The 27,500-nt window shown below is 46.4% G+C and overlaps 2 non-coding genes across 2 annotated transcripts; one reads left to right on the top strand and one right to left on the bottom strand.

Annotated features, from left to right (window-relative positions):
* Window positions 1-8,143: 8,143 nt before the first annotated feature.
* On the top strand, window positions 8,144-8,217 carry TRNAI-AAU. The gene has a single exon. It is a non-coding gene; the product is annotated as a tRNA-Ile (tRNA).
* A 65-nt stretch (window positions 8,218-8,282) lies between these two features.
* TRNAV-AAC lies at window positions 8,283-8,356 on the bottom strand. Its single transcript has one exon. It is a non-coding gene; the product is annotated as a tRNA-Val (tRNA).
* Window positions 8,357-27,500: the final 19,144 nt, after the last annotated feature.

Here is a 27,500-nt window from a genome sequence, read left to right as displayed (position 1 = left end):
CTGCGCCGACTGGATCGCCAGGGGCGCCGGCTACCCTCCTGACTGGGTCGGCTGGCCGAGTGAGAGAGGGTCGTAGGGTGCTACGTACGGCTGGGGCGCGGCGTATAACGCCTGATGCGACGGGGGCCAGGGTCCGAGAAGACCGGGAGCAGGAGCATGGGAAACCGGCATGGAATAAGCATGCACGACGCCGGTCCATGGATTCTGCATAGCGTACCATGGAGACAGTTGCTGCTGTGGAGGGCGAGCGGTGCCACCTGGAGCACCGTTCGGCTGCTGCTGCTGACGCCCACTGCGTCGACCACCGCGACTGCGGCCGTTTCCAGACAGGGCCGGCTACGGGAAGGTCAGCTGCGGGGGAGCTGGCCGCGGGGGAGGAGGGCCACCGCGAGTGCCGGTGGTGAGAGCCATGTGCGTGCCCCAGATCTGCGCCATCTTCAGGCGACGTTCCTCAAGCTTGAGGTACGCAATGACCTAGGCGAAGGTCGGCTCCGGGATAAGAGTCGGGTTGGAGGCAGCGTTCCCGAAGTCATCGTTGAGGCAGGCGGTGAGGGTGCTGATGAGGAGCTCGTCGCTGATCGTCTCGCCAAGATCATGGAGCTCGTCGGCAAGCTTTTTGAGGCGCATGCAAAAGTCATCAATGGATGAATCAAGCTACTGGCACCCATAAAACTCTCTATGGAGGAGGACCTTGCGCTGGAGTTTGTTGTCGGTGAAGAGGCCGTTGAGCTTGATCCAGACGGTGTAGGCGTCGTCCTCATCACACACCACCGTGCGAAAGAGATCTTTGGAGATGGTAAGATAGAACCAGCGGATGATGGTGGCGTCGAGGATCATCCAGTCTTCGTCGTTCACCATGAGGGCCGAGTCCACGGTGCCATCGATGTGGTCGTTGAGTAGCTACTCACGGAACACCGAGGATAAGTATCTCTTCCAGGCAGAGTAGGAGCCGGTGGACTGGTCAAGAACCACCGGGACGCGGTCGAAGATGTTGAGATCGCAAACGAGGGTAACGTCCAAGCCAGCAAACGGATTGCTGCAAGAGGAGATCGAGGAACGCGGAGAGACCATGACGGTGCCGGGGGACGAAGGGTTGTGGTGGCGGAAGCGGTGGAGTGGGGATGCGACAGCGGCGGCGGCGGCGCTCGAGATGGCGCGCCGGCGGCGGTGGCTGCGGCGCGTGAGATGGCGCGGCAGCGGCGGCGCAGGAGATGGCGCGGCGGCGGCGGCTAGGTCAGCAACGTGCAGGAAACCATGTAGGAGATTAGGTTTAGACTGTGCAAGACCCAATGTTGATTGGGTACACTAGGCACGTATATATAGGTATAAGATGGGCATCTACCTCAACTATACAAGGGACTAGAAGGAGGGCCTAATAACACAATATACATGCACAAATATATATTCAACACTCGTCACGTGCATGTGGAAAGCTCCAGCTATGGCTATGAACTTCCTGACTTGTTTCTTACAGAAGTTGGCTATATGAATGACTTTTTTCTTACGCGGGATATTTTTTAATATCAGTGATATTTCTTGTAGGGCCTCCGATGCTCCACATCAGTGGTACTGATCACATTATGCAATCATTTTCATATTCATGCAGAAATTACATAATTAACACGTCCTCGCTCCAAACAGCAAATAAGATTCGGTAGTGATGCAGATCAGGCTTTGATTGGTCAAGAGCTTCTTGTGCTTCTTGGTTGATAGTTTGAGGAACAATGGGATGTTTAGGTTGATAAGGGGTGCGGGGAGGGCCAAACCCTGGATTCTTTTTTGAGGGGAAAGCTAAGCTTTATTGATTATAATCCACATAAGGTGGGATACAAATCGGATCATGGGAGTTTGCCAACCATACATGGCGTCCCGGTCCGAGAGAGCGAGAATACTTAGCTAAGTCATGTGCTTCATCGTTAACATTGCGGCTTTCAAAAATAAAATTACAATGAAACATAGATGCTCGTCGTTTGATCTCTGTGATGATTGCCCCATAGTGGCCTTGGTTTCCTTGAGCAATATCTTCCACAACTTGTTTGGAGTCCGATGAGATAGTGAAATGGTGTAGAAGCAGATCCTCTCCCAGGGCCAAAGCTTCCCTGCATGCTAAAGCTGTTAGACCAAAAATGGAACCCCGTCCCTTCGGCGATCACCTGAGACAAGACTCGAGCACCAGGAACGCAGCAGCTGAGCTCCCCCGGTGATCGAACACCTTCCTGGTGCGCCCGCGCGTGTTCCTCCCAGCTCCTCTTGATGTCAGCTCTCTCTCCCCTGGTGCAGTGGCCCGAACCAAACTAGAAGGAGGCGAGGAGAAAGACGATCAGTGACTCGGCGAGGTGGTTCTTTTCCGGCGCTCGAACGCCTCTCTATTGAGCACGAACTCAAACACACATGCCGCACCGTTACAACGATCACCACGGTGTCCTTATACCCGGGTGACACCACCCCACGACTCGCTCGCAGCTTGCCCACCACGCCACCCCGGTTCGGCCCGCTCGGCGCACGCGCACGACGCGCTCCCTCGCGCTCTCTGCGTCGAGCCCTCAACAAACCCCGCGTGATCACCGTGTCTACCCCGCTCGCCTGGCTACCGTGTCACCCAAGTCACGCACGCACACACGTACGCCTACCCCATGGTCCCGACGCACCACACACATCTGGTGCACGCCCATACACGCACCGGACATGTGCAGCGCGCCGCTGCGGCTTATTACAGCCTACAAAAGCTTCTAATGTAGCAGGATCCGTGACAACCGCAACCACCAAAGAAGAGCTGCCAAGGTAGTTTCCCCATTCGTCTTTACAAACTGCAGCTGCCGATCCACCCCTTGATCGTAGTACTCCTCCATCGACATGGATTTTTGCATACCCTGCTGGTGGCGTTGTGCATCTCTTCTGCAATACAGGTACCCCAACATGTCTCTGTGCTTGTGCAGTAGGCCAATCGGTAGGTTTCAGCAGGTCTAGCTCGAGAATGAATCTAGAGATGAAAGCACTGGTCGCATGCGGGCTCTGAAACAACCCCTCGTGTATGGCTTTCCTTCTTGAATACCAGACAGCCCATAACGTCACTGCCAGCCGGATGAATTCCACATGTGATAATGAGTCCATCATTGTGAAAATCCATTGCTTTGGGTTTGGCTCCGTGTTTGCTATCATTTTGTCCACCAACTCGCCTTGATCAAGGGCCCATACACACCTGGACATCGAGCACTCAATAAGTGAATGCCGCCATGAATCTTGTGCTCCACAGAGACTGCAAGTAGAGGAAGTCGACATGTTGCGATGAGCTCTGACGTCTTCAGTGGGAAGCGAGACCTTTGACAGCCGCCACAAGAACATACGAATTTTAGCATGTACCTTTGTGTTCCACAGGGTCTTCCAGGACTGTGCTTCGTTACTTGATGGACTTGGGTCCCCATTCAGCCATGCCTCTTTGCGTTGACGGGTAGCTACGATCATTCTGTAAGCTGATTGGACAATAAATATGCCTTTCCTCTCGAAGTTCCATGCCCAGTAGTCGTCGATGTTTTGGGTGCACAGAGGGATCGACAAGTTCCATGTCCATTCCACTCGATCTTAAGCCTTCATCATGTCTAGCTTCAGAGCACAGTGTTGATTCTTCTTTGCCTTGTTTCTCTTCAAAAAGTGGAGACATTCGTACGCCGCAATTATGTTGTTAGTGATCAACCTACCAGGCAGAAAAGCATATTGCTCGGGAGAGATGATTTCTGGTAAGATATCTTTCAGCCGGTTGGAAATAACCTTTGAAGCAATTTTATATAGTACATTGCAGAGACTGATAGGGCGAAATTGAGATAGCTGGGTAGGGTTTCTCACCTTTGGGATCAGCACAAGGATAGTCTCATTGATGCTTTCCGCTGACTCGTTTCCTTCGACAATCCGTAGGATTATCTTGGTAACCTCTTCCCCACATACCTCCCAGTGGCGTTGAAAGAAGTGGGTTGGGAATCCGTCTGGTCTAGGGGCCTTAATGGGGAACATTTGGAAGAGAGACATCTTCACTTCATCTCTCGTATAGGGTGCGTTGAGCAGCGTGTTCATGTTTGCATCAACCTTGCAAGGTACTGTATCCAGCACTCTTTCCATATTATTAACCCCCTCGGACGTATAAAAATTGGCATAAAACCCATTTGTCAGATCCTCCATTTCAGAAGTGTCTTCGGTCAAGCTACCGTCCTGCCTGCTAAGTGCATTGATCAGGTTCTTCTTCTTGCGTCTGCTAGCTCTCAAGTGAAAAAAGTGTGTATTTTTATTGCCATGAGCTAGTGCTACTGCAACAAAAGTCCTTCCAACGGCGCTAGAAACACGTGCTGACGGGAGACTGTTCTTGTCTTGAAACTCCTCAGCAACGGCAGCAGGAATCCTTCTGCTATGGCTACGCCTTTAGGGACTTCCTAGGAAAATATGCAAAGGATTTCCCCGCAGTGTTGGAGCCTTGCGTTGGTGTTCCCTCGAAGCGGAAAGGGTGATGTAGCGCAGCGGTGGTAAGTATTTCCCTCAGTTTTGAGAACCAAGGTATCGATCCAGTGAAGGAGTATCACAAGTGCCTGCACAAACACAAAAACTTGCTCCCAACGCTCTGAAGGGGTTGTCAATCCCTTATAGATCGTTTGCCAAGTGAGAACTGAAAGCAACAAAGTAACAAAGCGAAGTAAAAAACGAAAGTGGAAACGATAGGTGTGAATAGACCCGGGGGCCGTAGTGTTTACTAGTGGCTTCTCTCATGAAAGCAAGTAGACGGTGGGTGAAAAAATTACTCTCGAGCAATTGATAGAACCACGCAAAGTCATGACGTCATCTATGGCAATGATTATATCTATAGGCATCACGTCCAAAACAAGTAGACCGATACTTTCTGCATCTACTACTATTACTCCACACGTCGACCGCTATCCAGCATGCATCTAGTGTATTAAGTCCAAAAGAACAGAGTAATGCCTTAAGCAAGATGACATGATGTAGATGGACAATCTCATATCTACGACAAAGCCCACCTTGTTATCCTTGATGGCAACTACACGATGTGTGCCTTGCTGCCCCTACTGTCACTGGGAAAGGTCACCACACGGTAAGAACCCAAAACCAAGCACTTCTCCCATTGCAAGAATCATAGATCTAGTTGGCCAAACAAAACCCAAGACTCGGAGAGACTTACAAGGATATCAAATCATGCATATAAGAAATCAGCAAAGACTCAAATATATAACATAGATAATCTGATCACAAATCCACAATTCATCGGATCTCGACAAACACACCGCCAAAGAGGATTACATCGGATAGATCTCCATGAAGATCATGGAGAACTTTGTATTGAAGATCCAAGAGAGAGAAGAAGCCATCTAGCTACTAACTACGGACCCGTAGGTCTGAAGTGAACTACGCACGAGTCATTGGAAGGGCGATGATGTTGATGTAGAAGCCCTCCAACTCCAAAGTCCCCTCCGGCAGGGCACCGGGAAGGGTCTCCAGATGAGATCTCGCGGAAACGGAAGCTTGCGGCGGCGGAAAAGTGTTTTCGTGGATTCCCTGATTTTTTCTGTATTTTAGGGAATATATAGGCGAAGGAGCTAGGTCAGGGGGGCGCCAGGGAGGCCACAAGCCTGCTAGCCGCCGCCCACCTGGTGGCGGCTACAGGGCTTGTGGGCCCCTTGTAGCTCTCCTGGCTTGGCCCTCAAGCCCCCTGATCTTCTTCCGTTCGGGAAAATTTTATTTCAGGGATTTTATTCCATTTGGACTCCGTTCCAAAATCAGATCTGAAAAGTGTCAAAAACACAGAAAAAACAGGAACTGGCACTTGGCACTGAATTAATAAGTTAGTCCCAAAAAAGATATAAAATGTACATAAAACATCCAAAGATGACAAGATAACAGCATGAAACCATCAAAAATTATAAATACGTTTGAGACATATCAGCTAGCCATTCGACGTGGGCCCGCTGTCGCTAGAGCGCCTCCTCGCGGTGGTAAAGTTCCACCAGGCGATCAACTATCTTAATCTCCGCATGAATCGGACCCGTCCTGCTGGGTGCTGACCGTAGGGTTTCAAGCTCCGCCTTTAGAGTTTTTATTTCCCTTCTTACATTGCCGAACTCCGTTTTGTCCCAGTTGGTCAGATCGTTTGAAAGTGCATGTAGCTTTGTCTGAAGATCTGAAACTGTGTTTGCTTCAGTTCCACGCCAGCCATTTCCCACTAACTCCATCAGCCCGGGATGCCTCTCCCACATTAGCTCATATTTGAAAGTTCTTGGTCTTCTTCTCGTGGCCTGTGGATCTGCTAGAGTTAGCACGAGCGCCACATGGTCCGGCGTAGCTTTGTTTTTATGCCCTAGATTACAAGCTGGGAATGTCATGGACCATGTGGGAGAGGCCACACATCTATCCAAGCGAACCCTCGATATTTGGGAGCGGGGTGGGAGTGAGATCAGTTACGGGCCAAGTAATTGGGCTTTCTTAACCCACAAGTTAACGGACCAACAACGACTAATTGACTTGAACCGTTTAATCAGTCTGACAGACAATTTAATCAGACAGGCAAGGTGCTATTCGTCGCTCACCCTATGAGCAGCGGTTAACTGGCTCGTTAACTGATTAATTAAATGATTTTTCTTTTATGGAAAAATCAGATGAATTCTTGAACAGTGGGAACAATAGTGAGGCAGCGAGGGCGAGCGATCAGGAGGAAGAAGGAGATAAGATGAGAGATACTGCACGTACACACACATACACACACTTTAGCAAAAGGATCGTGCAAGCGGGGGTCGCCGTATAGGCAAGAGGACTAAGGATATGGTCCTTCCGTCATTTGATTCCCTTTGTCTCTAGCTAGCTTCTTTCTTACAATAAGGAACTAGCGCCAATATTCATTTGTTGTAGGAATTGGTTCATACTCAGTAATTGTATATTTTTGTGCTAATCCATAACTACAATTCATGTTATTAAAGGAGAGGAAGGATCTTGATGATGTTGGAAATAATGGTATTAATTGGTAAATTTTGAATATGCATCAAGTTAAATTTGAACTAACAACCAAGGAACCACAAGATTTCATTCAACGGAAATTATCTTCCTGCAAAGGAGGCGATATGAATATTCTTATAGTTTCCATCCCTACAAGATCATAGAAGTCCATGATGGGTACATGACATGAAAAATCTTAAATTCTACAAGGTACATAAAACCCAGTCATGTACATTATGATTAGTCTTGACTTTTTTAAAAATAATGACAAAAAAATAGTGAGGCCTCAGTAAAGCCTTTTTTTTTGCAAAATTCAAAAACAAAATTTCAAAGTTTCAAACAATCAAGTAGAAACACATGTATATAGTGATGTATATAGACATGATGGGTCAATAGAGATGTGCCTTGAGTACTATTCGCCCGCCTGCATATATGGCTTTAATATCATGTAGCTGTTGCAGGATGATTTGCACACACATCACATCAGAGAAAGCCAGAAACAATGATAAAAAAGATTCCAACAGCGACATTTACTTACAAGATCTATTGTTTCATTTTGCTGATCGCGTGATGGAGCAAAGATGATTTCTTCTCTTAGCTCGATCCCCCTGGTGATATTTTTTCTTTATTTTGATTCATTATCTTATCACTCTTTTCTTCGTGGTTGTTTCGATAGCGCGTTTGTAGAGAACCCATGTTCAAGCAAAACTGATCTCGTCCGGATTCTCACGTAAACTTTGTTTGGGTAACGCAACTAATCCATGGATTATGAAAATCAGCTTTGCATGTGCGCAATATTTCATGCTTTTGGAGAGTCGACAAATAGTGATTTTTACAAAAACTGATTTTCTGTGAACAAAGCCACCTCGCATCATTCACCCAGGCTCGCCACATCTAAGATTTATTGTGGCGCAGCTTAGTTAGGGCCAAATTGGGCTATGACTCCCCTGAGAAATTTATTTTATTAGATTAACGTCTAATATTTAACACCATTTATGCCACAACTGACATAATACACTAGATTAACCCCTTCAAGTCTGGGCATGGCTCATCTATCACCCTCTCAAATCGCTTAAGCGTCACTATGACATGTTCATCACGTTTCACTACTGTTTCCAAAAATGTAGATATAAGTAAAGAAAACCAAAATATACAGAAAGGCCTATTAGCTCAGCTGGTTAGAGCGTCGTGCTAATAACGCGAAGGTCACAGGTTCGAGACCTGTATGGGCCATTTATCTTTTTTTTTTCTTCTTTTTCTACTCGATGGAAAAACATGCGAAAAAAATAAATTGAATTTGGCTTCGCCCGGGTTCGAACCGGAGACCTTCAGTGTGTTAGACTGACGTGATAACCAACTACACCACGAAACCTTGACATGCTTATGGTTATTAGCAGTTTATTAATAGGTAATTCTGCATGCCACGCAAAATACGTTATCCACAAATATTTTATGTGACATGTGTCTTTGAAATAAAAGTCCACCAACCTTGCAAGACACATGTCCCACCGTGTCCTAGGAAATAGGGTGTTTTTTTTTCTATAAAATATCTTTGTGTTATGTTCTAAGATCGAGTGGGGATAAATCCCAGAAGAAAAAAGTAAGTGTCAATATAGAGACCCGGTAACAAAATGGGAAAAGAAAATACCACATGCCAAAGCCTAAACGGAGTTGAGGGATCGGCTTTAGGGATATGCATCTCTTCAACCAATTTTTTACTCGTGGGGCAAGGATGGAGACTGAGGCAAAACCTAAATAGTTTGGGCGTCGAAGTTCTCAAATCCAAGTAATATTTGAATGGTGATCAACTTGATATAGTATTTACGTCCGACGTATCCCAGTCATGGAGAGAGAAATTGAGTTTGGTTTGGAATTGCTTAAAAAAATTACTAATATGGCGCGCGGGGAATGGTAGAAATATTCAGATTCAAAGAGACAATTGGATCCCTAGAAGAAAGGGCATGGGTGCATCCACATCCACATTTAGAGAACTTATACATGGAATGCTGAGCTAATTAAAGAAAAAATTTCATCCCTTTGATGCTGAAGAAATATGCAATATCAGAGTACCCGAGGTGGAAGTTGATGATTGCCTTGCTTGCCATTTTGAGAAAATTGGTAATCTTTGGGAAGCCCCTGTTCTGGAGTAAATTCAGATTTTTGGATGGAGAGTGGCATAAAATTCATGGGCGATAAAACTGAACAAGTGTAGGAGAACCATTGCCCATGATGATGTTTGTGATATTTATGGGAACTCTGTAGAGGTAGAATACTATGCACTTGTTACATGCACCAAGAGTAGAGCCATTTGTCATGTAATGAGGGAGATTTGGGACATCCATGATGAGTCTGCCTACTAGTATATACAACGGTGGACACGTTGCAATTACTTCTGGACTCGTGTACTGATGAGCTGAGATGCAAAATTTTGATGATTTTATGGAGGGCTTGGAACTTGAGAAATAAGATAACAGCATCCACAAAAATGGCAAGGAACAAATTTCGGGGCACGTGACCTTCCGGATACCATATGCTAATGAGTTCACGGGGGATGTTAATGTTGTTGAGCCTGTGAGAGAATAAGACCCTTGGAATGGTGAGGTGGAGCCTGTACCGGCGCCTACAAGACTGGAGGGTGGGCATCGGGTGGCTCGTGTTGAAGGGGCAGTGAAAATCAATATTAATGCATGCTTCCTTCCGGACACTGGCTAGCTCTAATTGAATGGATACGTCCAACAACATTGAGGAAGCAAAGGTAAGCACAACTCTAATTGCCTTACTGGCCCTCTTGAAGGCGTACAAGGGTCATGCAATCCTAGAGGTCGACACCACTTTTAGTACAAGAAAATTGAACGAGCGAGCGATAATCAAATCAATTTTTTTTCCTTTCACCAAAGACACCAAGAAGTTGCTTTCTTGCTCCGCTGCCCATCAGGTTTGTTAGGTGGGAAAATACAAAATAAACTGTTACATGAGTTGGTTGCCCATGCGAGGATACACCGGGATTAAGAATTCATTGCCAATGTGCCAAGGAAGCTAAGTTCTTTGATGCTCTATGAATGTAGTTATCAGATGAGTTTGTCGTTCTTCCTAAGCACCTTTGAGAGATCCATCGACTGGATTAGTGGAAAAAGAGTAATCTGATGCGATTTGGAGATGTTGAAGCAAATGCATTGTAGAGACCACTAGAACAACATGAAGCATCTATCAAAAGGATCTAATAACTTGTTCGGGTTTTCGCATTAGAGCCATTTATCCTAATAAAACATAGATTGGGCCTTTACAAAAGAGGTTCAAGGGTAAAATGACAGTTTTAGACTAGACCAACAACAATAGATCAGTTTCCTGCTAGTACATAAGAAGAACCAGAGAAGTATCACTAGCATGAGAAGGAGCGAAGACCACAAGAGTAACAAAGAGAACCCCAAAACTCCCCTCTTGAACCTTCAAGGGATCAAAAGGGAGAACACTACACAAAACAAAGAAGTATTGTGTGCGCTCAATGCTGCAAATGGGAGAATGTAAGGGTCATTTATGGTGATTTGAAGGACTCATTGGAAAGTAAAAAATAAGTCACACTAGATTTACTGATGCCAATATATTTCTCTTGCGACGTCGCGAGTGTAGAAACATAGGTGATGAATATTACATTTACATGGCTGAGATTGTACCCTACATGTTCACCCTATATCTATACAACTTATCTAGAACTATAAATGACACATTAATTCTTTTTTATTTTCTTTTCAATGTTTTAGTGTCATCAATGTAAAAAAGAAAAGTGATCTGCACTAAGGTTCTAGTGTTAGATAGAGAGGGAGGAATCTGCACTAAGGTTCTGGTGATTTGAAGGACTCATTGGAAAGTAAAAAAAAAATAAGTCACACTAGATTTACTGATGCCAATATATTTCTCTTGCGACGTCGTTGCTGATTGGCTACACCAAGACTCTTCTCTCCATTGGATCAGCATTCAAAATCTTCTCCGTGAAAATAAATTATCTTAGCACTTGTTGAATGTGTCCCTGTACGTTTGGACATATGGCAAACTATGAAGAATTTTTTTGTCCGATGTTCTCATATATTGCGCATGTATATAAATTTTGTGTTGTGATGCTTCTTGGGGCTGCACTGTTAACACAAGTTTGAGCCCATTAGTCTAGAGATGGGCAGTGCGCTCCCTTGAATTTTTTGCACGAGGAGGAGGAGGAGGAGTTTAGCCTTGATGGGTAGGTGATGCCTCAGAAGGACACCTTTTGATATTTGTGGTCAATGTTACAGAAGGATGGGGATATTGATAAAGATGTGAACCATCGAATTAAAGCGGGATGGGTGAAGTGGCACCAAACTTCTGAAGTTCTTTGTGATAAGAGGGTGCCACAAAAGCTAAAAGACACGTTCAATAGGACATCGATTCGGCCCACAATGTTGTATAGCGTTGAGTGTCGGCCAACTAAAAGGCTACATGTTCAACAATTAGTTCTAGCAAAGATGGGAATATTGAGATAGATGTGTGTCCACACAAGGAAGGAACGGGTCCGGAATGGTGATATTCAAGATAGAGTTGGAATAGCACCGATTGAAGAGAAGCTTGTCCAACATGTCTGAGATGGTTTGGGCATATTCAATGCAGCTCTTCAGAAGTGTCAGTGCATGGTGGAATGCTAAAGCTTGCTGACAATGTTGATGAGTCCAATTTATGTAATAATTTTACCAAGTACTTTATGCCTGCATGGTAGGCTTTGTGAAATTTCACCGTGCTCGTGCACCTCTTTTTATTGATAATCTCTCAGGTAGCGCTTTTTGGACCAATTAACATAATACGGAGAAGATCCCCAGAAAATATAGTGAACTCACGTATTTACAGTGATAATCACCTACATAAAATAATCAAGCAAGAAGGCTAAAGGAAAAAAGCATCGCTGAGGTTCCAAGTCAAAAGACGACGTTCCGTACGACTGTGCCCACTCGTATAGGCGGTTGTATAGAGAGTCGCCGGCACCGCTTGATCGACTATTTCGGCCCCGTGAAATCGGATCATGAATCACATGCCCAGAGACACTAGAAACTCGTCCGAAAGATAGAACCCTAACTCCGGGGCTCATCCGGAGGAGGGATTGGTAAGGAGAAGAGGGCCATCTTCCTCACCGTGTTCAAAGGGGCTTCAACATTATCACCATCTCGTTGCCATCAACATCATCACCAATGTAGTCATCATCATCATCCACATCCTCACCATTGTTGTTGGAAATATGCCCTAGAGGCAATAATAAATTAGTTATTATTATATTTCTTTGGTCATGATAATCGTTTATTATCCATGCTATAATTGTACTGATTGGAAACACAGTGCATGTGTGGATACATAGACAAAACACTGTCCCTAGTAAGCCTCTAGTTGACTAGCTCGTTGATCAAAGATGGTCAAGGTTTCCTGACCATAGGCAAGTGTTGTCACTTGATAACGGGATCACATCATTAGGAGAATCATGTGATGGACTAGACCCAAACTAATAGACGTAGCATGTTGATCGTGTCATTTTGTTGCTACTGTTTTCTGCGTGTCAAGTATTTGTTCCTATGACCATGAGATCATATAACTCACTGACGCCGGAGGAATCCTTTGTGTGTATCAAACGTCGCAACGTAACTGGGTGACTATAAAGATGCTCTACAGGTATCTCCGAAGGTGTTCGTTGAGTTAGTATGGATCGAGACTGGGATTTGTCACTCCGTGTGACGGAGAGGTATCTCGGGGCCCACTCGGTAATACAACATCACACACAAGCCTTGCAAGCAATGTGACTTAGTGTAAGTCACGGGATCTTGTATTACGGAACGAGTAAAGAGACTTGACGGTAAACGAGATTGAAATAGGTATGCCGATACTGACGATCGAATCTTGGGCAAGTAACATACCGAAGGACAAAGGGAATGACATACGGGATTATATGAATCCTTGGCACTGAGGTTCAACCGATAAAGATCTTCAGAATATGTAGGATCCAATATGGGCATCCAGGTCCCGCTATTGGATATTGACCGAGGAGTCCCTCGGGTCATGTCTACATAGTTCTCGAACCCGCGGGGTCTGCACACTTAAGGTTCGACGTTGTTTTATGCGTATTTGAGTTATATGGTTGGTTACCGAATGTTGTTCGGAGTCCCGGATGAGATCGCGGACGTCACGAGGGTTTCCGGAATGGTCCGGAAACGAAGATTGATATATAGGATGACCTCATTTGGTTACCGGAAGGTTTTCGGAGTTACCGGGAATGTACCGGGAATGACGAATGGGTTCCGGGAGTTCACCGGGGGGGGGGGGGCAACCCACCCCGGGGAAGCCCATAGGCTTTGGGGAGACACACCAGCCCTTAGTGGGCTGGTGGGACAGCCCCAAGGGGGCCTATGCGCCAAGAAAAAGAAATCAAAGGAAAAGAAAAAAAAAAGAGGGAGGAAGTGGGAAGAGAGGGGGACTCCTCCCACCAAACCAAGTCCAACTCGGTTTGGGGGGGGGAGTCCTCCCCCCCTTGGCTCGGCCGACTCCTTGGGGGTCCTTGGACCCCAAGGCAAGGCCCCCCCTCCCTCCTCCTATATATATGGAGCAATTAGGGCTGATTTGAGATGACTTTCTCACGGCTGCCCGACCACATACCTCCATAGTTTTTCCTCTAGATCGCGTTTCTGTGGAGCTCGGGCGGAGCCCTGCTGAGACAAGATCATCACCAACCTCCGGAGCGCCGTCACGCTGCCGGAGAACTCTTCTACCTCTCCATCTCTCTTGCTGGATCAAGAAGGCCGAGATCATCGTCGAGCTGTACGTGTGTTGAACGCGGAGGTGCCGTCCGTTCGGTACTAGATCGTGGGATTGATCGCGGGATTGTTCGCGGGGCGGATCGAGGGACGTGAGGACGTTCCACTACATCAACCGCGTTCTCTAACGCTTCTGCTGTACGATCTACAAGGGTACGTAGATCACTCATCCCCTCTCGTAGATGGACATCACCATGATAGGTCTTCGTGCGCGTAGGAAAATTTTTGTTTCCCATGCAACGTTCCCCAACAGTGGCATCATGAGCTAGGTTCATGCGTAGATGTCTTCTCGAGTAGAACACAAAAGTTTTTGTGGGCGGTGATGTGCGTTTTGCTGCCCTCCTTAGTCTTTTCTTGATTCCGCGGTATTGTTGGATTGAAGCGGCTTGGACCGACATTACTCGTACGCTTACGAGAGACTGGTTTCATCGTTACGAGTAACCCCCTTTGCTCAAAGATGACTGGCAAGTGACGGTTTCTCCAACTTTAGTTGAATCGGATTTGACCGAGGAGGTCCTTGGATGAGGTTAAATAGCAACTCATATATCTCCGTTGTGGTGTTTGTGTAAGTAAGATGCGATCCTACTAGATATTCTTGGTCACCACGTAAAACATGCAACAACAAAATTAGAGGACGTCTAACTTGTTTTTGCAGGGTATGATAGTGATGTGATATGGCCAACGATGTGATGTGATATATTGGATGTATGAGATGATCATGTTGTAATAGAAATATCGACTTGCACGTCGATGGTACGGCAACCGGTAGGAGCCATAGGGTTGTCTTTATACTAACATATGTGCTTGCAGATGCGTTTACTATTTTGCTAGGATGTAGCTTTAGTAGTAATAGCATAAGTAGCACGACAGCCCCGATGGCAACACGTTGATGGATGATCATGGTGTGGCGCCGGTGACAAGAAGATCGTGCCGGTGTTTTGGTGATGGAGATCAAGAAGCACGAGATGATGGCCATATCATGTCACTTATGAATTGCATGTGATGTTAATCCTTTTATGCACCTTATTTTGCTTAGAACGATGGTAGCATTATGAGGTGATCTCTCACTAAAATTTCAAGACGAAATTGCGTTCTCCCCGACTGTGCACCGTTGCTACAGTTCGTCGTTTCGAGACACCACGTGATGATCGGGTGTGATAGACTCAACGTTCACATACAACGGGTGCAAAACAGTTGCGCACGCGGAACACTCGGGTTTAGCTTGACGAGCCTAGCATGTGCAGACATGGCCTCGGAACACGTGAGACCGAAAGGTCGATCATGAATCATATAGTTGATATGATTAGCATAGGGATGCTTACCACTGAAACTATACTCAACTCACGTGATGATCGGACTTGGGATAGTGTAAGTGGATCATGAACCACTCAAATGACTAGAGAGATGTACTTTTTGAGTGGGAGTTTAGCATATAATTTGATTAAGTTAAACTATAATTATCTTGAACATAGTCTAAGTCCACTTTGAATATATTTGTGTTGTAGATCATGGCTCACGCGAGTGTCATCCTGAATTTTAATACGTTCCTAGAGAAAGCTAAGTTGAAAGATGATGGAAGCAACTTTGTAGACTGGGCTCGTAATCTTAAGCTAATCTTACAAGCTGGGAAGAAGGATTATGTCCTTAATGATGCGCTAGGAGATGAACCACCCGCTACGGCTGATCAGGATGTTAAGAACGCTTGGTTAGCGCGTAAGGAGGACTACTCAATAGTTCAATGTGCCGTCTTGTATGGCTTAGAACCGGGACTTCAACGTCGCTTTGAGCGTCATGGAGCATTTGAGATGTCCAGGAGTTGAAGTTTATCTTTCAGAAGAACGCCCGGATCGAGAGGTATGAGACCTCCGAAAAATTCTATGCTTGCAAGATGGAGGAAAACTCGTCTGTCAGTGAACATGTGCTCAAAATGTCTGGGTACTCAAACCATCTGGCTGAGCTGGGGATTGAACTCCCTCAAGAGGCTATCACTGACAGAATCCTTCAATCACTGCCGCCAAGCTATAAAGGCTTTGTGTTGAACTACAACATGCAAGGGATGAACAAGTCTCCCGGCGAGTTGTTTGCGATGCTGAAAGTCGCAGAGTCTGAACTCCGTAAAGAGCATCAAGTGTTGATGGTGAGCAAGACCACTAGTTTCAAGAGAAACGGCAAAGGCAAGAAGGGCAATTCGAAGAAGAGCGGCAAGCCTGTTGCCAATCCGCCGAAGAAACCCAAGGCTGGACCTAAGCCTGAAACAGAGTGCTTCTATTGCAAGGGTATGGGTCACTGGAAGCGCAATTGCCCCAAGTATCTGGCAGATAAGAAGGCGGGCAAAGAAAAATCAGGTATATTTGATATACATGTTATTGATGTGTACTTAACCGGCTCTCGTAGTAGTGCCTGGGTATTCGATACCGGTTCTGTTGCTCACATTTGCAACTCGAAACAGGAACTGCGGAATAGACGAAGGCTGGCGAAAGACGAAGTGACGATGTGCGTAGGAAATGGTTCCAAGGTTGATGCAATCGCCGTCGGCACAGTGTCACTTCAGCTACCATCGGGATTGGTGATGAACTTAAATCATTGTTATTTAGTGCCTGCGTTGAGCATGAACATTATATCTGGATCTTGTTTATTGCGAGACGGTTACTCTTTTATGTCTGAGAATAATGGTTGTTCTATTTCTATGAGTAACATCTTTTATGGTCATGCACCGAATGTGAGAGGATTGTTCATATTGAATCTTGATAGCGATACGCATATACATAACATTGAGACCAAAAGAGTTAGAGTAAACAATGATATCGCCATTTTTTTGTGGCACTACCGCTTGGGTCATATTGGTGTAAAGCGCATGAAGAAACTCCATGCTGATGGGCTTTTGGAGTCACTTGACTTTGATTCACTTGACACGTGCGAACCATGCCTCATGGGCAAGATGACTAAGACTCCATTCTCCGGAACAATGGAGCGTGCAAGTGACTTGTTGGAAATCATACATACCGATGTGTGTGGTCGAATGAGCGTGGAGGCACGCGGCGGATATCGTTATTTCCTCACCTTCACTGACGACTTAAGTAGATATGGTTATGTCTACTTGATGAAGCACAAGTCTGAAACATTTGAAAAGTTCAAGCAATTTCAGAGTGAAGTGGAAAATCATCGTAACAAGAAGATCAAGTTCCTACGGTCTGATCGTGGGGGTGAATATCTGAGTTTCGAGTTTGGTACTCACTTAAAACAATGTGGAATTGTTTCGCAGTTAACACCGCCTGGAACACCACAGCGTAATGGTGTGTCCGAACGTCGTAATCGTACTTTGTTAGAGATGGTGCGATCTATGATGTCTCTTACTGATTTGCCGTTATCATTTTGGGGTTATGCATTAGAAACAGCTGCATTCACTTTAAATAGGGCACCATCAAAATCCGTTGAGACGACACCATACGAACTGTGGTATGGCAAAAGGCCAAAGTTGTCGTTTCTTAAAGTTTGGGGATGTGATGCTTATGTCAAAAAGCTTCAGCCTGAAAAGCTGGAACCCAAAGCGGAAAAATGCATCTTCATAGGTTACCCAAAAGAGACAGTTGGGTACACCTTCTATCTCAAATCCGAGGGCAAAGTGTTTGTTGCTAAGAACGGAACTTTTCTCGAGAAGGAGTTTCTCTCGAGAGAATTGAGTGGGAGGAAGATAGAACTTGACGAGGTTGTCGAACCTCTCATCCCTCTGGATGGTGGCGCAGGGCAAGGGTAAACCTCTGTCGTTGCGACGCCGGTTGAGGAGGAAGTTAATGATGATGATCATGAAACTCCAGTTCAAGTTTCTGTTGAACCCCTCAGGTCGACGAGATCACGCGCTGCTCCAGAGTGGTACGGTAATCCCGTCTTATCAATCATGTTGTTAGACAACAATGAACCTGCAAATTATTAAGAAGCAATGGTGGGCCCAGATTCCAACAAATGGCTAGAAGCCATGAAATCCGAGATAGGATCCATGTATGAGAACAAAGTGTGGACTTTGGAGATACTACCTGAGGGCCGCAAGGCTATTCAGAACAAATGGATCTTTAAGAAGAAGACGGACGCTGACGGTAATGTGACCGTTTATAAAGCTTGACTTGTGGCAAAGGATTTTTCACAAGTTCCAGGAGTTGACTACGATGAGACCTTCTCACCCGTAGCGATGCTTAAGTCCGTCAGAATCATGTTAGCAATAGCTGCATTTTTCGATTATGAAATCTGGCAGATGGATGTCAAAACGGCGTTCCTTAACGGTTTCCTTAAGGAAGAGTTGTATATGATGCAACCCGAAGGTTTTGTCGATCCTAAAAATGCTGACAAGGTGTGCAAGCTCCAGCGATCCATTTATGGACTGGTGCAAGCATCTCGGAGTTGGAACAAACGCTTTGATGAGGTGATCAAAGCATTTGGGTTTATACAAGTGGTTGGAGAATCTTGTATTTACAAGAAAGTGAGTGGGAGCTCTGTGGCGTTTCTAATATTATATGTGGATGACATATTACTGATTGGAAACAACGTAGAGCTTTTGGAGAGCATAAAAGGTTACTTGAATAAAAGTTTCTCTATGAAGGACCTAGGAGAAGCTGCTTACATTCTAGGCATTAAGATCTATAGGGATAGATCAAAACGCCTGATAGGACTTTCACAAAGCACATACCTTGATAAAGTTTTGAAGAGGTTCAAAATGGAACAGTCCAAGAAAGGGTTCTTGCCAGTTTTACAAGGTACGAGATTGAGTAAGACTCAGTGCCCAGCAACTGATGAAGATAGAGAGCATATGCGCTCCGTCCCCTATGCTTCAGCCATAGGTTCTATCATGTATGCGATGATGTGCACTAGACCGGATGTTAGCCTGGCCATAAGTATGGCAGGTAGGTGCCAGAGTAATCCAGGAGTGGATCACTGGACAGCGGTCAAGAATATCCTGAAGTACCTGAAAAGGACTAAGGAGATGTTTCTCGTGTATGGAGGTGACGAAGAGCTCGTCGTAAAAGGTTACGTCGATGCAAGCTTTGACACAGATCCGGACGACTCTAAGTCGCAAACCGGATACGTATTTATTCTTAATGGGGGTGCAGTAAGCTGGTGCAGTTCCAAGCAAAGCGTCGTAGCAGATTCTACATGTGAAGCAGAGTACATGGCTGCCTCGGAGGCGGCTAAGGAGGGTGTCTGGATGAAGCAGTTCATGACGGATCTTGGAGTGGTGCCAAGTGCACTGGATCCAATAACCTTGTTCTGTGACAACACTGGTGCCATTGCCCTGGCAAAGGAACCAAGGTTTCACAAGAAGACCAGACACATCAAACGACGCTTCAACCTCATCCGCGACTACGTCGAGGAGGAGGACGTAAATATATGCAAAGTGCACACGGATCTGAATGTAGCACACCCGCTGACTAAACCTCTTCCACGGCCAAAACATGATCGACACCAGAACTGTATGGGTGTTAGATTTATTACAATGTAAATTCACATGGTGATGTGAAGGCTAGATTATTGACTCTAGTGCAAGTGGGAGACTGTTGGAATTATGCCCTAGAGGCAATAATAAATGTATAGTTATTATTATAAATCTTGTATCAAGATAATAGTTTATTATCCATGCTATAATTGTATTGAATGAAGACTCATTTACATGTGTGGATACATAGACAAAACACCGTCCCTAGCATGCCTCTAGTTGGCTAGCCAGTTGATCGATGATAGTCAGTGTCTTCTGATTATGAACAAGGTGTTGTTGCTTGATAACTGGATCACGTCATTGGGAGAATCACGTGATGGACTAGACCCAAACTAATAGACGTAGCATGTTGATCGTGTCGTTTTGTTGCTACTGTTTTCTGCGTGTCAAGTATTTATTCCTATGACCATGAGATCATATAACTCACTGACACCGGAGGAATGCTTTGTGTGTATCAAACGTCGCAACGTAACTGGGTGACTATAAAGATGCTCTACACGTATCTCTGAAGGTGTTAGTTGAGTTAGTATGGATCAAGACTGGGATTTGTCACTCCGTGTGACGGAGAGGTATCTCGGGGCCCACTCGGTAATACAACATCACACACAAGCCTTGCAAGCAATGTAACTTAGTGTAAGTTGCGGGATCTTGTATTACGGAACGAGTAAAGAGACTTGCCGGTAAACGAGATTGAAATAGGTATGCGGATACTGACGATCGAATCTCGGGCAAGTAACATACCGAAGGACAAAGGGAATGACATACGGGATTATACGAATCCTTGGCACTGAGGTTCAAACGATAAGATATTCGTAGAATATGTAGGATCCAATATGGGCATCCAGGTCCCGCTATTGGATATTGACCGAGGAGTCTCTTGGGTCATGTCTACATAGTTCTCGAACCCGCAGGGTGTGCACACTTAAGGTTCGACGTTGTTTTATGCGTATTTGAGTTATATGGTTGGTTACCGAATGTTGTTCGGAGTCCCGGATGAGATCACGGACGTCACGAGGGTTTCCGGAATGGTCCGGAAACGAAGATTGATATATAGGATGACCTCATTTGATTACCGGAAGGTTTTCGGAGTTACCGGGAATGTACCGGGAATGACGAATGGGTTCCGGGAGTTCACCGGGGGGGCAACCCACCCCGGGGAAGCCCATAGGCTTTGGGGAGACACACCAGCCCTTAGTGGGCTGGTGGGACAGCCCCAATGGGGCCTATGCGCCAAGAAAAAGAAATCAAAGGAAAAGAAAAAAAAAAGAGAGGGAGGAAGTGGGAAGGGAGGGGGACTCCTCCCACCAAACCAAGTCCAACTCGGTTTGGGGGGGGGAGTCCTCCCCCCCTTGGCTCGGCCGACTCCTTGGAGGTTCTTGGACCCCAAGGCAAGGCCCCCCCCCCTCCCTCCTCCTATATATATGGAGCAATTAGGGCTGATTTGAGACGACTTTCTCACGGCTGCCCGACCACATACCTCCATAGTTTTTCCTCTAGATCGCGTTTCTGCGGAGCTCGGGCGGAGCCCTGCTGAGACAAGATCATCACCAACCTCCGGAGCGCCGTCACGCTGCCGGAGAACTCTTCTACCTCTCCGTCTCTCTTGCTGGATCAAGAAGGCCGAGATCATCGTCGAGCTGTACGTGTGCTGAACGCGGAGGTGCCGTCCGTTCGATACTAGATCGTGAGACTGATCGCGGGATTGTTCGCGGGGCGGATCGAGGGACGTGAGGACGTTCCACTACATCAACCGCGTTCTCTAACGCTTCTGCTGTACGATCTACAAGGGTACGTAGATCACTCATCCCCTCTCGTAGATGGACATCACCATGATAGGTCTTCGTGCGCGTAGGAAAATTTTTGTTTCCCATGCGACGTTCCCCAACATTTTGGCCCAGCTCGGCCAGGGGGTGGGGGGGTTGCTTTCTTTTTCTTTTTCCTTTTTTTTGTTGTTTTGTTTTGTTTTGTTTTATTTTGCCTTTTCCCTTTTTTATTATTTCTTTCTTTCTAATTTCTTTTATTTCTTTTATCATTATTATTTTTTTATACTTTCTTTTTATATATATATATATATTCTTTTAATATTTGTAATGAACTTATAAAGTACTTTTCTTTTGTTTCCAATTTTGTTAATCCGGATAGACTTGAATCAAAGCGGGTCTGAGATGGGAATTCTCGATGATGTGGCATCATTACCGAGGGTGATCACTGTAGCTTAATTACAATAATTACTGTAGCAAAAGTCGAGGATGTCACAATTCTCCCCTACTAACAAGAATTCTCGTCCCGAGAATTAAGAGGTAGAGGAAAAGAGCCCGGGATATTCATCACGAAGATGATCCTCGCGTTCCCAAGTGGCTTCATCTTCAGAGTGATTTGACCACTGCACCTTAAGGAACTTGGTGACCTTGCGACGAGTCTTACGTTCAGCTTGGTCGAGAATGCGGACCGGATGCTCTTTATAAGAGAGGTCTTGTTGTAGTTCAAGCATATCATGATCCACTGCTCGAATAGGGTCCTTGAAGCAGCGACGGAGCTGAGAAACATGGAAGACATCGTGAACCTGAGAAAGGTTCGCCGGCAGTTCCAATTGATAAGCCACTCTTCCACGCCTTTCGAGAACAGTGAAAGGACCAATATAACGAGGAGCTAACTTGCCCTTGATTCCGAAACGGTGTGCACCTCTCATTGGTGTGACACGAAGATAAGCCTTTTCGCCAGGTTGATAGACCATATCTTGATGATGACGGTCATACTGACTCTTCTGACGAGACTGAGCAGCCTTCAGATTCTCATGAATAATGCGGACTTGATCTTCGGCATGTTGAATAATATCCGGACCGAAGAGTGATCGTTCCCCAGTTTCTGACCAATTCAGAGGAGTTCGACACCTTCGCCCATACAATACTTCGAAAGGGGCCATCTTCAGACTAGCTTGACAGCTATTGTTGTAAGAGAACTCGGCATACGGGAGAGATTCCTCCCATTTCTTACCGAAAGAAATGACACAAGCTCGAAGCATGTCCTCGAGAATTTGGTTGACTCGTTCAACTTGTCCCTGGGATTGAGGATGAAATGCAGTGCTGAAGGACAGATGAGTCCCCATAGCCTTCTGAAAACTTTCCCAGAATTTTGAAGTGAACAAGCTGCCACGGTCCGAACTGATTACCAACGGAATACCGTGAAGTGAAACAACTCTTGACATATAAAGATCTGCCAGTTGACTAGCATTAATCGTTTCTTTGACGGCCAGGAAATGTGCAACTTTGGACAGTCGATCAATGACGACAAGAATAGCATCATTACCTTTCTGAGATCTGGGAAAACCAGTGACGAAGTCCATTTCAACATGGTCCCATTTCCACTCGGGAATAGAGATAGGTTGTAGGGTTCCAGCAGGCTTTTGGTGTTCGGCTTTGATACGCCGGCATATATCACATTCTGCCACATAGCGTGCAATGTCTTGTTTCATATTGGGCCACCAGAATCTTTGCCGGATGTCTTGGTACATCTTGGTACTACCCGGGTGAATAGACAGTGGTGTGTCATGAGCTTCTCCCATCACCTTCCCAGTCATCCTGAGATTTTCCCTCTTATTTGGGACGAATAGGCGACCCTTGAAATACAAGGCGCCACCTTCATCAACAGTGAAAAAGGAGGGTTTACCCTTCGCAATATAGCTCTTAATCCTGTCGACATCATCGTCAAAGTCTTGTATATTCTTTATGGAGCTCACAAGATCTGGTTCAACCACTAGGTTACTGCGGGAACCCTGACTAACAACACGGAGGTTCATCTTTTGACAATCTTCAGGAGGGGGAACAAGGTAACCCTGAGGAACAATGTGGAGGTTCAGCTTACGGAATTCCTCTTGCAGACGATCGTGAACCTGATGAACTTGGAGGTGGTTGCAGTATGACTTGCGACTTAAGGCATCAGCCATTACATTAGCCTTGCCAGGGGTATATGATATACTACAGTCAAAATCTGCTATACGCTCCATCCATCTTTGTTGACGCAGGTTCAGCTCTGGTTGAGTGAACAAGTACTTCAGACTTTGATGGTCGGTGTAGATTTCACAGCGACTACCGACAAGGTATTGTCGCCATTCCTTCAATGCATGAATGACTGCGGCAAGCTCGAGATCATGAACTGGGTAGTTCTCTTCATGAGCACGCAGTTGACGTGAAGCATAAGCGATCACCTTGCGATCCTGCATTAGGACACAACCTATTCCTTGACGAGAAGCATCACAGTATATGACGAAATCCCTTTTCGTATCTGGAGGAGCAAGTACTGGAGCGGACGTCAGTTTGTCCTTGAGCGCTTGGAAACTTTCCTGGCATTTATCAGTCCATTCATACTTAACACCTTTGTGAAGCAGGTTGGTTAAGGGCTTCGCAATCTTGGAGAAGTTCTCGACGAATCGACGGCAATAGCTGGCGAGTCCGAGAAAACTTCTGACTTGCTTGACATTCTTCGGGGGAGTCCAGTCAAGAATATCTTGAATTCGTTCAGGGTTGACCGCAATACCATCCTTGGAAATCACATGTCCAAGGTAAGTCACTTCGTCTAGCCAGAACTCACATTTGGAATACTTCGCATAGAGTTTATGCTCCCGAAGCTTATCCAGTACAAGACGAAGATGCTCAGCATGCTCTTCTTTGTTCTTCGAAAACACCAGAATATCATCGAGATATACTACGACAAATTTGTCGAGGTAGTCCATGAATATATAATTCATCAATCGAGAGAAGGTTGCCGGTGCATTGGTTAAGCCGAAGGACATGACGGTGTACTCGTATGATCCATATCGAGTAACAAAGGCGGTCTTTGGAATATCCTCCTTGCGAACACGGATCTGGTGGTATCCCAATCTCAAGTCGAGCTTAGAGAAAACGGTGGAACCAGCAAGTTGATCATACAAATCATTTATCCGAGGGAGAGGATATTTGTTTTGAATAGTGGCCTGGTTGATAGGACGATAGTCTTGAACCAATCGATTTGTCCCATCCTTCTTCTTAACAAAGAGAGAAGGTGCTCCCCAAGCAGAGGAACTCGGACGGATGAAACCCAGACGGAGCGAGTTGTCAATTTCTTGCTTAAGTTCAAGGAGTTCATGTGGTGGCATTTTATAAGGACGCTTGGCAATAGGAGTGGTACCGGGTACCAAGTCAATGACAAACTCGACAGCTCGAGCAGGGGGAATCCCCGGAAGTTCTTCTGGAAAGACATCTTGAAATTCTCGGACCACTGGTATGTTTTCAATCCCTTCAAGAGGCGACGCATTTAATGCATTCAAAGCATACAGTCGTGCCTCAGCATTACGGACGAGATGCGCATGGTAGCTTATTACTTCATCTGAAGGGTGTAGGAGGTGGACGGTCTTGGTGGCACAAACGATCGATGCCGTATGAGCTTTCAACCAGTCCATCCCCAATATGAGATCAATGTTGGATGACTTTAGTAGGATGGGGTTGGCAAGGAATTCTAATCCTTCAATTTCAACTGGAACATGGGGGCAAACCACAGAGGTTCGACATTCGCCCCCAGGGGTGTTTACCACTATCGGGATGTTCATCTCTTCGCTCCTAATGTCATGCATGTATGCAAAATTTTCCGACATAAAGGAATGCGATGCTCCTGTATCAAACAATACAGAAGCAGGTACTGAGTTAACGAGAAGTGTACCCATCACGGTAGCAGGCTGGTCTTGAGCTTGACCCATATCAATGTTGTTGGCCTGACCACGAACATAAGCAGGCTTAGTGTTGAAGTTGCGGTTCTGGTTGTTGCCACTGCCAGTTGCCGGAAGTGTCAGCTGATTCGGTTTCTGCCTGCAGTCTCTAGCACAGTGACCTGGACGGCCACACTTGAAGCACAACCCGTCCTCAGGGCGGGAAGGAGGAACTCGAGGCGGTGGAGCTGGAAGCCTCGGCTGCCTAGGTGGTGGAGGAGGCAGGCGAGGTGCAGCATAGGACGGCCTCGGAGTAGGAGCAGGTGCATGGTACATGTTGTTGGGAATCCAGATCTTCCGCTTCTGTGCAGATGAGCCCGAAGATGAGCCCATGTCACGGTTGCGCTTGCTGCTATCTTTGTATTCCTGTAGACCAGTCTCAACCTGAATAGCCTTGTTCACGAGGATGGCGAAATCAACATAGTCCTGAACGAGGAGTGTCAGCTTGATATCAGGGTGGAGGCCTTCACGGAACTTCTCCTGCCTGCGTGCATCAGTCGCAATGTCTTCTTCAGCATAGCGAGATAATTCCAGAAATTCCCGCTGATAAGCATCCACAGTCTTGTTGCCCTGGACCAAGTTGCGGAACTCACGCTTCTTCCGGTCCATGATTCCCTGGGGAATGTATCGAGCACGGAAAGCAGCCTTGAACTCTGCTCAAGTGATGATAGTTCCATCGGGCTGAGAGAGCCTGTGGCTGTCCCACCATTGAGCAGCGGGACCCTTCAGAAAGTAGGCGGCAAAGTTGACATAGCTCTTCAGGGGCACATTGGCAGACTCTAGCTCATAAGAAATGTCACGGAGCCAGTCATCAGCATCTAGAGGCTGAGTTGAGCTGCGGTAGATCGCAGGGTTGAGACGGCAGAAGTCTTGCAGTGTCACGCCTTGCGGTTGGTTCATGTTCGGCCTTTGGAACTGATCCATGAGCCCTTGCATAAACTGGCGGTTCAGCTCAAACTGTTGGATCATCCCCGCCATATACTCAGGAGGCGGGGGTGGTGCATCGTTGGCAGGGCCACACGGGCGGCCAGCTGGTCTAACCATCCTGTTAAATATTTAGCAGGGGTAGTTTAGCTTAAAGTAATTGCAAAGGCATCGCACGCATTCCTGAAGTAATTAAGCATTATGAAAGGGAAATGCGATAGATACTCCATAGTAGTTGAGTTCGACATACGGACCCATACATAAGTTCGATTACAGACTAACGATTACAAATTCGAAATTTGGCGATAGACCGGACGCATTTGACGATACCCTGGACTCACTAGGCGGCGCGCAGGCACGCGGTGGAAGAGTACCACAACGAGATGTAGCGATAAGGCTACATCAACGTCGGAGAGGACGATCGAATCCTGGTAGCTGGCGGTGATAGAAGGTAGGGACAGGACCCTGTGTCCCATTGTGACTCTGGTGAGGGTACCGCATCCAGTCGAGCAGCTGAGGTCCAAGTGCAGGGGTTCTACCCCCAACATCAGTCCACTCGAGAGCTGATGGTAGCTCTGTCCTGCTCGGCTCGCGGATGCGCATAGGTGGAACCCTCGGACAGTGTGATGGCTGCAGCTCTGTCAACGCGTCGTAAAGACGAGCGCGCGTAGCATACAACTCCACAGTCAGAGCTCGGAAAGCACGATCCATTGCCTCAGTGTACTGCACCAGAATCCGCGCGTCGTAGCGACGCGTCACGTAGGGGGCACAGACAGCGACGTAGGAACGGTCGCTGCGCTCCTGAACGTTGGAAGCGTAGGCAGTGAGATCAGACCCAGTCTCATCCCCAGCAGGAGCATGCGGGATGTATCTGAAAGGGCTCTCCTCCAGGTGAGGGTACGCTCCACGGAGACGGGTGATGGCGATGTAGGCCGCATCATGGACGGCCATCTCGACCGACACTCCAATACCACAGAACACGTGGCGCTCGAGGGTCTCGCCGCCCCTCTAGTCGAAGATGCGAACCTCAGCCTGGTACTGGTACTGGTTATACTCGCGGAAATCCTCGAACACAATGTACTCGGGGTACCAGCGATATCCCAGCCTGGTCAGGAGATCGACCAAAATGGCCGGGAACCCAGTCGTCTCGGTGGCCTGTGTCAGGCGCACGTGCTGTCTTGCGGGACGCATCTGAAAATAAGATTGACGGATGTAAATGACAGTGTGTGTAATACATATTCAGGAGAAAAAGAGTAGATAGTCCAGCGCTCCGGATCGATGTGATTCGAGAACCTAATGTTAGAGTTAGTAAAATCTTTGACCCGAAAGAGAAGAGAAAGTAGAACCCAGAGTATAGGAAAGGAGTAAAACATACTAATACCACCCAATTGAGATGTGGGCCCGTAAGCCACAACATCAGTGTTAGTAAAGTTTTTCAAACACTAGACTCAACTTCGGCCAAGGAGTTGGAAAGGGGGCTACCTACAGGCAGTTGGCTCTGATACCAACTTGTGACGCCCTCGGCTTAATCGTACGCTAACCATACACGCAAATGCGTACG

Source organism: Hordeum vulgare, chromosome 3H (assembly GCF_904849725.1).
Source record: "Hordeum vulgare subsp. vulgare chromosome 3H, MorexV3_pseudomolecules_assembly, whole genome shotgun sequence".
In the NCBI taxonomy this organism is placed as follows: domain Eukaryota; kingdom Viridiplantae; phylum Streptophyta; class Magnoliopsida; order Poales; family Poaceae; genus Hordeum; species Hordeum vulgare.
Note: the sequence above shows the minus strand (reverse complement) of the source record. Positions and strands in the feature narration are given on the sequence as shown.